The 9774-nt window shown below is 37.3% G+C and overlaps 2 long non-coding RNA genes across 2 annotated transcripts; one reads left to right on the top strand and one right to left on the bottom strand.

Annotated features, from left to right (window-relative positions):
- Positions 1–843: 843 nt before the first annotated feature.
- Positions 844–3324, bottom strand: LOC132637033 (uncharacterized). The gene is made up of 3 exons (XR_009581524.1): positions 3008–3324; positions 1274–2121; positions 844–969 (listed from the first exon to the last, which is right to left on the bottom strand). It is a non-coding gene; the product is annotated as an uncharacterized LOC132637033 (long non-coding RNA).
- Positions 3325–6153: 2829 nt separating this feature from the next.
- On the top strand, positions 6154–8553 carry LOC132637025 (uncharacterized). Its single transcript, XR_009581523.1, has 2 exons — positions 6154–7029; positions 8102–8553. It is a non-coding gene; the product is annotated as an uncharacterized LOC132637025 (long non-coding RNA).
- Positions 8554–9774: the final 1221 nt, after the last annotated feature.

Genomic DNA, 9774 nt, shown 5'->3' on the forward strand with positions numbered 1-9774 from the left:
GAACATTAAAGGTTGTTATGTATGTAGTAAAATAATTTAATTTAAAAAAATATTGACATAGAAAAATGAAGAAGTAGTATGAGGAACAGTGATTAGTAACGGGGATAAAGAAAGGCGTCAATAGTGAAATAAATACCAGAGAGAAAAGGGAGAAAATAACTTATAAAGGATAGAAAGTGACAAAAAAAAAAACATAGCAAATAAATAGATGCAATGATACGTGTAATAGCAGCAAGTAAATAAAGACATAAAAATAGCAATTGATGAAAAGACTTATTATATAATGTTGATGATGAGATAGTACAGAAATAATCGTAAGAAACATGATACAGACTATAATAAAAAGGTGTTGGTGAAAACAACAAAAATTACGAATAGGATGAAAATTACTATAGAGAAAATATATAATGAATATTAGATTTATGATATTGTTGACAATTACAGTAAAACAAACAGTGTATAGATAAGACACGAGAACTAGAGAAGAGGAAAGAATATAGACATACAGTGTGTTAGATAGACAATGTCACGACCCAACCCCGTGGGCCGAGACTAGTGCCTGAGTTGGGCACCGCATACACTTACCTACCAGAATTGGCATACAAATAACTAATCCAGATTTAGCATACACAGATTTATACAAATATAAGGCAAATCGCACGAAGACATGTACATACACAAACATATACATAAGTCGCTAAAGCTGTTATAACGTACGGGGCGGCACACGCGACAAGTCACACAGACATACCTGACCGATAATGACCCATGACCCACATACATGTCTACAAGCCTCTAACAGAGATAACAGAATCAGATGACGGGACAGGGCCTCGCCGTACCCCTGAATAAACATATACATATATAACAGAAAAAGTCTATACCAAAACGTGGGCTCCGAACAAGGAGCACTCCAAACAGCAGAGTAGGTGTCCTAGGCGGGCGGATCAGCAAACCGAGTGTCTGTACCTGCGCGGCATGGAACGCAGCCCCCGAAGAACAGGGGGTCAGTACAGAATATGTACCGAGTATGTAAAGCATGAAACGCAGTGAACAAAATCATAACTGAAATCATAAGTGTGGAGTATAAGCATAATAGTCATAGAACGTACCCGGCCCATTACGGGACTCGGTAGCATAAGTATATCAGAATCATATGCATGTACACATATAGCTGTATGTCAATATCACAAATCCTACCCGACCCATTACGGGACTCGGTAGCAGAAGTATGTCATATCATATACATGCACACACATATATATATACATACCGTACCCGGCCCTTTAGTGAGGGACTCGGTGGATAGAATCATCATATGCCCTCCTGGCTGCCGTAACCCATCATCACATCATCATATCAGCATAAGATATACACATACCGTACCCGGCCCTCTTGTTAGGGACTCGGTGAACAATGCAGTGGAGTGCGCACGATAACATACCCGGCCCGGGACTCGGTGAAAGATATATTGAGGCATGCATGAGCAGAGTAGTGAGAAACCATATGCATCATAATATATTACCAAGACTCGATAGAATAATCAAATGACAGATCATGCGAAGAGGAATCAGACGGAAATCATAGTATGTACCTTTCGGATGTTACAACGGATTATGTCAAAGCAGAATTCCTGAGGTCGTTTTCACATATTAAATATACCGTGGAACTCAATGGAATAATCAAAACGATTCTTCTTTAGTAAGCGGAACAATAGTCAAAGTTTTCCTTGAATATCACTCGAAAGTAAGTCAATTAGATCAATATGAAAGGATCTTGGGGATTGCGGGTCCACCTCGGGTCAAGTCGAGGTGGCGTTCCGAAATTACGAACATTAGACTTTATAGAGTCATCTATGGAAGTTTTAGGACAATTTGATTCCGTTTGTAGGAGTTACAAAGGTTCAAGCTGCTTTTCCATCAAAACATAAAGTGCTTAATTCAATTATATTGAATGAATAAGGGTCAAATTTGGCTCGAATTTCTAGGAGTAGAGTCGTCCCCGAGGCTCGAATCATAACCTATTATACCTAAGACATGCCAAGAGAATGAAAATCAAGGCTTTACATACCTTTTCCGCTTCTTACGCTACTCCAAATTCAAGTTCCAAACTCTTCAAAATCTACAATTGGTCACATTTACCAAACATTAATTAGAAGCCTTTAGAAGTTCAATCTTGAATTAACATTTGCCTACAGAAATTTCGGCAGCATTTCCCCTGTAAATGCGCCACCCCCGAGAATTTAACTCGGCCAAAAAATGTCAACAACAACACCCACAGCAATACCAACAACATCAACAATCAATACAAAACACTTTCTAACATAAATAGTCTCCCTTCTTACATAATGCAACAACTTCTACTCCAACTTCACACTTTCAAACCAATATCAACGTTTTCATATTCGTTTACTAATTCAAGATCATTCAAATACAATTCGAAAGCATTTCATATCATTCTACAAAATATACAAAAATTCCACCAAAACCATAATTCACCCGAAACCTCCAACATTCGACATAAATATTCACGACACATTTTTATCTTCCAATTTCATTAACAACAATCACAATTTGCACCCTAACAATTCCATTTCCATAATTACATAAATTTACAATAAAATCACAAACTTCATACAACAACTTTACAACAATTAGAACTTCACTGGAATCATCATATTCTCATTTGCATCATAGAATACATGTCAACAACAACTAGATTGGTATATAGAACTTAGTTCATATCTCACACACACACACATATATATTCGGCCACCTTCCAACTCCCACAACTTCAACTAAACTCATCAAACTTTCATTTCCAATGTAGAGTCCACAATAACCACAACTAGAATACTACACAAAATGAATTCATCTTGCCTACACCATACCTACATACACACGGCCATATCATGCAAACCCCCATATTTTTCATGAATTATATCCATTCCTACATACTACAATGTAAATGAACCCTTCATAACATATAAAAAGGGATTAAATCTTACCTTTCCTCTTCAACTTCTTCACTTGACCAAGGTGCGGAAACGATGAAACGAATGACCTATCTTCCGAAACAACTATACCACGTTGAAGAGGGCCCTTGAATTAGTAGGAATACTAGAACAAATTATTTTTAAGACAAGATTTCAATGGGCTAAATTTCCATGGTTATGGCCGAATGGGGTGGCCTTTTCTCCTTCTTCTTTCTTGTTTTCTTGAAGTTTCTTGAAATGTCATGAAATATTTATGCTCCTCTCTTTTAATACATGGATTAATTTCACACTTGGGCTTGGCCCAAGGCCCCCCTATGGCCGGCCACCTCCATGGGATTTTTTTTTTCCAAGCCCAATTACTTTGTGGCTAATTTTTGTAATTCATGAACCCAATTTCCAAATTTCCAATTTTGCCCTTGGGCTTCCTTCATATTTCCACATCAATATTTTCCATGAACAACGTATATATTAAATAGAATCAAAATATGGCCTTATCTCTTAAAAGTCAGAATTATTTCAAATTTTCCGAATATGCAAAATTACGGGATATAACAGACAAAGTGACTACAAACAAAATAGGGGTTGGCAAAAAAAAAAGGGGTTGATTTAATGTGTGTGATATAAGGAACTAGAATAATGACAAAAGATAGTGAAAGAGACAGAAACTGAGAAAATGAAAGAAACAAAAAGCAAATGTAAGATGTTGACAAAAGAATGATATAAAGGAATAGAAATAATAGCTACATGAAAAGAATAATAACACAAGACAGAAATTGAAAAGGACGATATGGACGCATATGGAAGGAGGGAAATTTAGGTACAGAGATGCAAATACAGAAAAGAGTATGAGAGCATCTATCCTACGGTGAAAGAGTTATAAACATTAGACAACAAAGAGAAATTGGTCTTTGGCATTATGAGGTAATATGTCAAGCAGAGACGTAAAGATGAAATGGAAAAAGGTATGGACCGAAGGACGAAAGAGGGACGAAAAGTTCAAGGTAGTACTTCGTAAAGTAAGGCGAACTGTGAAATAGAATTGAAAAACGGGCATGTGACAGAAAAGAGGTATTTACCTCAATGTGATGATAAGGGTGCTATAAAAAAATAAAAATAAAAATAAAAAAACTACCTATATAAGTGATACGAGTATTTACTTCAAAAGAGTGCTCTCGAGAGATCCAGTACGGGACATGATTGACATGGGATTTAGAACCCCTTAAGATGATACATCATGTGTTGTAACCTTTGTTCAGATATAAGTTAAGCGAGAAGAGACACTCGAAGAGGATTCCAATGATAAGAGAAAGTTCCCTGGCTATTACGTAATCACGAGAGGGTAAGAGACGACATGGTATCAGTATGTCACAGAGAATTCACATGATTGATTTAATAATGCGGGTATAGAGTTAATGACTATACAAATAAGTTTACCGGGAGAAGTAACGATGAGGACAAAAGTTGTCTAGACAAACTGAGCAAGAGGAAAGACCGACGGGTTTAAATATCAAGGAGGATCATATTCGGAGAGTAACTCACTAATATCTTTTGGAATCATATTCCCGAGGTGTCAAGGGAGTGTTACAACCGAGAGTCATTACTAAGAAGGGAACTCATGTTCAACTATTCAAAAGGAATATTATAGGTGGTGCATGTCAGAAGATTAAATGATGACTCCAAGAAGAAGGTACGCTGCGGACTATGCGACCTAAATTAAGAGTGGAAGTAGCTATAATATGACCACACTCTTTGGAAGTTGAATGATAACTAAAGTTAGGTGGAGAATGGTATTAAATTAAGCAAGAAAAGGCACAATATGATAGAAGAGTAATTGATTCGTCATAGGATCATCATAACCAGTATATTTATACAGGGCAAGTTTAGCATTCGAGGACGAATGTTCTAAAAGGGGGGAAGGATGTTACATCCCGTGTTTTCATACGTTGGAAAGCGTGCGAGTTAAATGACATTAGCAACGGAAACGAGGTTATTCCCCAAGCTTATAGGTGGTTAGAGTGATGGTACAGATGGGTTGTAAATATTAGAAGATAAAAAAATCGAAGAAAATTAAATTTCGTCGAGGTTCAAAATTTATTTGAATAAAATACGGTCCAAGCTATAATATCCCGTATTTTTTTTAACTTAAAAAAAAATAAAAAAAAAATTAAATCGTCCAGCATGAGCAAATTTACCCGAGCCCGGAGAATTCGATCATATCCAAGGATGAAAATCAAGAGCTCGGTGTGTACAAAGATGAAGTCCCAAAATTATTTAAGACGAAAAAGTGTGGTGACGATGATTGAAAATAATATATTATGTGTGGCAAACGAGGCTATGGACTATGTTATGCTACATGATTATAATAATGAGTATATGGCGTGTATTAAAAATGATTACTATTTAAGTTAATTTAGATCAGGAAATTAATTATGTGGATGATTAGTTAATATTGGGATAAAGTGGGAGAGTAAGAAATTAATTATGATATTAATTAAAATAATGAGATAAGTGATTGGTGGACATGATCAACGTGACTTTGTTAATAAAGCAGCAAGTGGTTTGACATTCATATAAATAAGGTGGAGGCAGCAAATGAATAAGAAAATATATTACATTGCATGCCAGCAAATGAATAAGAAAATATATATTACATTGCATGCCCATCTTAGTCATCACCTTGGAGGCAGCAAATGAATAAGAAAATATATATTACATTGCATGAGGCAGCAATTTGAATTAGAATTGTAATGGAGGGACGTGTACCATTCCAAGGGGCCCACAACCAACTATTTGTTTTAGATGAGTTCAGTTGTATCTCATTAATGTGAGACTTATCGTTTAAAAAAAAAAAAGGACAACAACAATTGGGATTCTTCATATTAGGTGGTAAAATTCATTTCAACAGAAAGGTTGGTTGAACATTGGTCGTGAGCAGCAACTAAATTTCCATGGAGCACAACGTTAGAATTACATTGATTCTCAACAACAAAAGATGCTAAATTCTACAACTAAGGCAAATACAAAGAACGCCATGGAGTTTTGCGTAGTGCTTCTATCTCGTTATTTTATTTTGTCGTGTTGTTGAATTTGGAATTTCTTCAAGATGAAGTGATGTGGAAGAAGAGTATTTCTTGGCATATAAGGTAAGAATTATTCTCTTCTAGATTTATTTAAATTCATCCCGGTCATAGATAAATTGAGAGACGGGAACTACGAAATTAATTGCGGGAAATCGGATAGATTGTTATTGTTATCATGTGGACTGTTTGGTGGTCGTTATAAATTGTTTGGTGTGCTGGGATATCGTTAGATTTCTAAATAATTAAGGGTTGATTTGAAAGAGTATTCTAATTTGATTATTGGCGATATTAAAGTCCAGCTATGTAGGGAAATTATCAATCACCTAGACAATTTGGTTACACATTGAGTTTAGTGGGTTACAAGAAACGAAATAAAGATGAAGGGCTAAGTACTATGTTGACAACACCTCTTTCCACGTGGCTTAATGGCAAGACACAAATAGTGACTATTAACAATTTTGTAATGTTCATCATAGATCCTATTAAGCTAGACATCCATTTATATATAAAACTAGCCGTCCCTTCTACTTCCTTCACAACTAAGTATTCTTGTGTCTTAGTTATATACATATATTTGATTCCATAAGTTTATCTGTTCCTTAACAATTAGTTGTGGTCAGCCAATGATATTTAATTAGATAGAGTAATAGTCAGTGACATCAACGTTTTAGCCAAGAATATATGCTGCCATGAAATCCCATTTTGTATGAGATTGTATGAACTTCATTATCAATAAGAATTCTCTAGTACCAACTTTCTATATGTAGATGTAGCTAGTGAGGCATTCCACGATGGAAATGGATTTACTTTGTTACTCAAATAATCTTCCTTTGACAAACTAAGTGAAGTAGTGGAATTCCCCAGAATTCTTCACTGGACCTTTATGCTCGAATTCAAGACTAACATATAGAGAAGGTTGGTTTCAAGGTCATCAGTAAAGGTTCGACACTAAAGGTATGTAAACCTGTCCCTTCCTTCTTTTGGCATGTTATAGATGTAAGTGATGAATGTTATGGACTTTGGGGTAATTCCATTCATAAGTTTGAGTGACATTTATGATTCTTATTCACTTCTTGATATTATCATTTTCAAGTGATTGAGCCTCCCTCTCCAGTTTTCTATACATCGTATAATAGTCGATATATACACGCTCCTATTCTTGGGAATTCTATGATAACTAATACTCGGACTTCTATAAGATGTTTCATATTTTATTGACATATGACTATGATTTCTAAGCCCTTTTGATATACTTTATGATGACATTCGAGAGTTATTTGATATGTTCCGAGTAATATTTGAAAGGTATTTAATATGACTATTGTCCTGATTTTTAAATGATAACTCGTGTTGATTATTCCTTGGAGTCTTCGAAAATGTTTTAATTTGCATATGGTTGCTCACTACTCCACTCATGCAAGTCTCAACATGCCTTTCAATGAGTCCCGGGCCAGGACACGTTTTCGTGCACAACTTTACTGCATTGTTCACCGAGTCCCTCACTAGAGGGCCGGGACACGTTATGTATATGTATATGATGATATGATGACATGATGATATGATGATACGGTGATGGCGGCCAGGATGGCATATGATGACTTTATTCATCGAGTCCCTCACTAGAGGGCCGGGACATGTTATATATATGCATGATGATGATATGATTTTATTCACCGAGTCCCTCAGTAGAGGGCCGGGACACGTTATATATATGCAAGATGATGATATGATTTTATTTACCGAGTCCCTCACTATAGGGCCGGGACATGTTATATATATACATATGTACAGGATGATTACCTAATTATGTCACTACGTCCCATAACAGGTTGAGTATGATATATGATATTGACATGCATGATTTATATTTCAAAGGCAAAGTGTTTTGGTATTCTGAACATTGTACTTGTTTCCTGTACTTCTTATTTCAGTTATGATCCTGATTACTGTATTTCATGCTTTACATGCTCAGTACATATTCCGTACTGACCCCCTTTCTTCGGGGGGCTGCGTTTCATGCCCGCAGGTACAGATACTCGCTTTGGTGATCCGCCAGCTTAGGATTCCCTTTCTGCTGTCTTGGAGAGCTCCGTCGTTCCGAAGCCTAGATTTTGGTACCGACTTCCTGATATGCATATATATATATATGTTTTTGTCCATGGGTACGACGGGGCCCTGTCCCGTCATATGTTACTGTTGATACTCTTAGAGGTCTGTAGACATGTATGTGGGTTGTGTGCAGATGTGGTTAGTTGTGCCTATATGGTCATTATGGATGTTCTAGCGCTGTAGCAGCCTTGCCGACTTGCATCTATTATCGTTTTGTTGTGGCAGCCTTGCCGGCTTGCATATATTATCGTTCTGTTGTAGCAGCCTTGTCGGCTTGCGTGATATTCTGATATGTAGTGGCAGCCTTGTCGGCTTACGAAGAATAATAATATATACAGTGGCAGCCTCGTCGGCTTGCATATGTCATTACGTTGGGATTGATTGAGGACCTATAGTATCAGTCCGATTATGTCTGACAGGTACATATGGGTGCCCAGCTCGGGCACTAGTCATGGCCCACGGGGCTGGGTCGTGACAACAATGGATAACATTCGAGGCTTCGTAGGAATAAGATCTGTTGGAGGATTCAGAAAGTGGACAATCAGTTTTGCTATAAATTATTATACGAGAATGGTGAGTGGGAATCCGGACAGACTGATACTCGAATACTTACAAGTAACGGCGACGAAGGTATATTTGTTACCATCGGAAATCTTGGAATCTAGGACGAAAAGTAGTACACATATAAGTGAAAAGTGAATATTGAGGATTGAAAAGGGTAAAATAGTAATTGTCAAGGAGAAAGACGTGTTACGAAAATGTCTCGAAATCCGTAAGACCTCGACTTGCTCCAGATCATGTAATGAAGGTCATGCGAGGAAGTGGACGCGATTATATCAGCATTAAGGTACTAGATTTCATCAAAGTTTCGGGCTTAAGCGTGCTGGGGCGAGAGAAATCTTAGGATGGGTGACCCCCTGGGAAGTGCACTAAAGTTCTGTAAATTCAGATATAAGAGATAAGTGAAAGTTAGAGTAGCCTAAGGGAAACTAGAGTATATGGGATGGTTGGAGACCATAAGAGGTCGCGTAGGACGAGACAGGCTAGACTGGAGAAGAGGCAGAAAATGCGTCACAGCTTTGGAATTTGGATAGGCTTGAATAGAGTTTGGAAGTATTTTGTGAGCAAGTTGGTAGTAATTATATGAATGCGCATGATATCCCCTATGTGATTATATTGACGGGCATGTGATGTGTGTCCCAGTAACCGGTGCTACGATATGGAAGGCATCAATCGAATAAGGGTACTGAAGTTCAAGTGACGGCAAAAATAAATGGTACGAGGGTTACAAGATAAGCTGCTATTATCCTTACTACAGGTTAAGATTGGAAATTTTAATACAACGATATTTGGAAAAGAAAGAGTGTGAGTAAATGGAAGGCAAGGAGATCAGATGTCGGGAAAAGATGAAAGTTAAGAAAACCTTAGTGAGTGAAACCCCCGAGAGAAATTGTCACGACCCGACTCGGGGCCGCGACGAGCACCCGGTGCTGACCCACCCGAGCACCCTCTTAACTTACTCTTATACTTACATCTAGGTGAGCCACATAATTATACATGCATTTCCATTTATTCGTCAACTAGTCCCAT

Source organism: Lycium barbarum, chromosome 1 (assembly GCF_019175385.1).
Source record: "Lycium barbarum isolate Lr01 chromosome 1, ASM1917538v2, whole genome shotgun sequence".
Taxonomy (NCBI): domain Eukaryota; kingdom Viridiplantae; phylum Streptophyta; class Magnoliopsida; order Solanales; family Solanaceae; genus Lycium; species Lycium barbarum.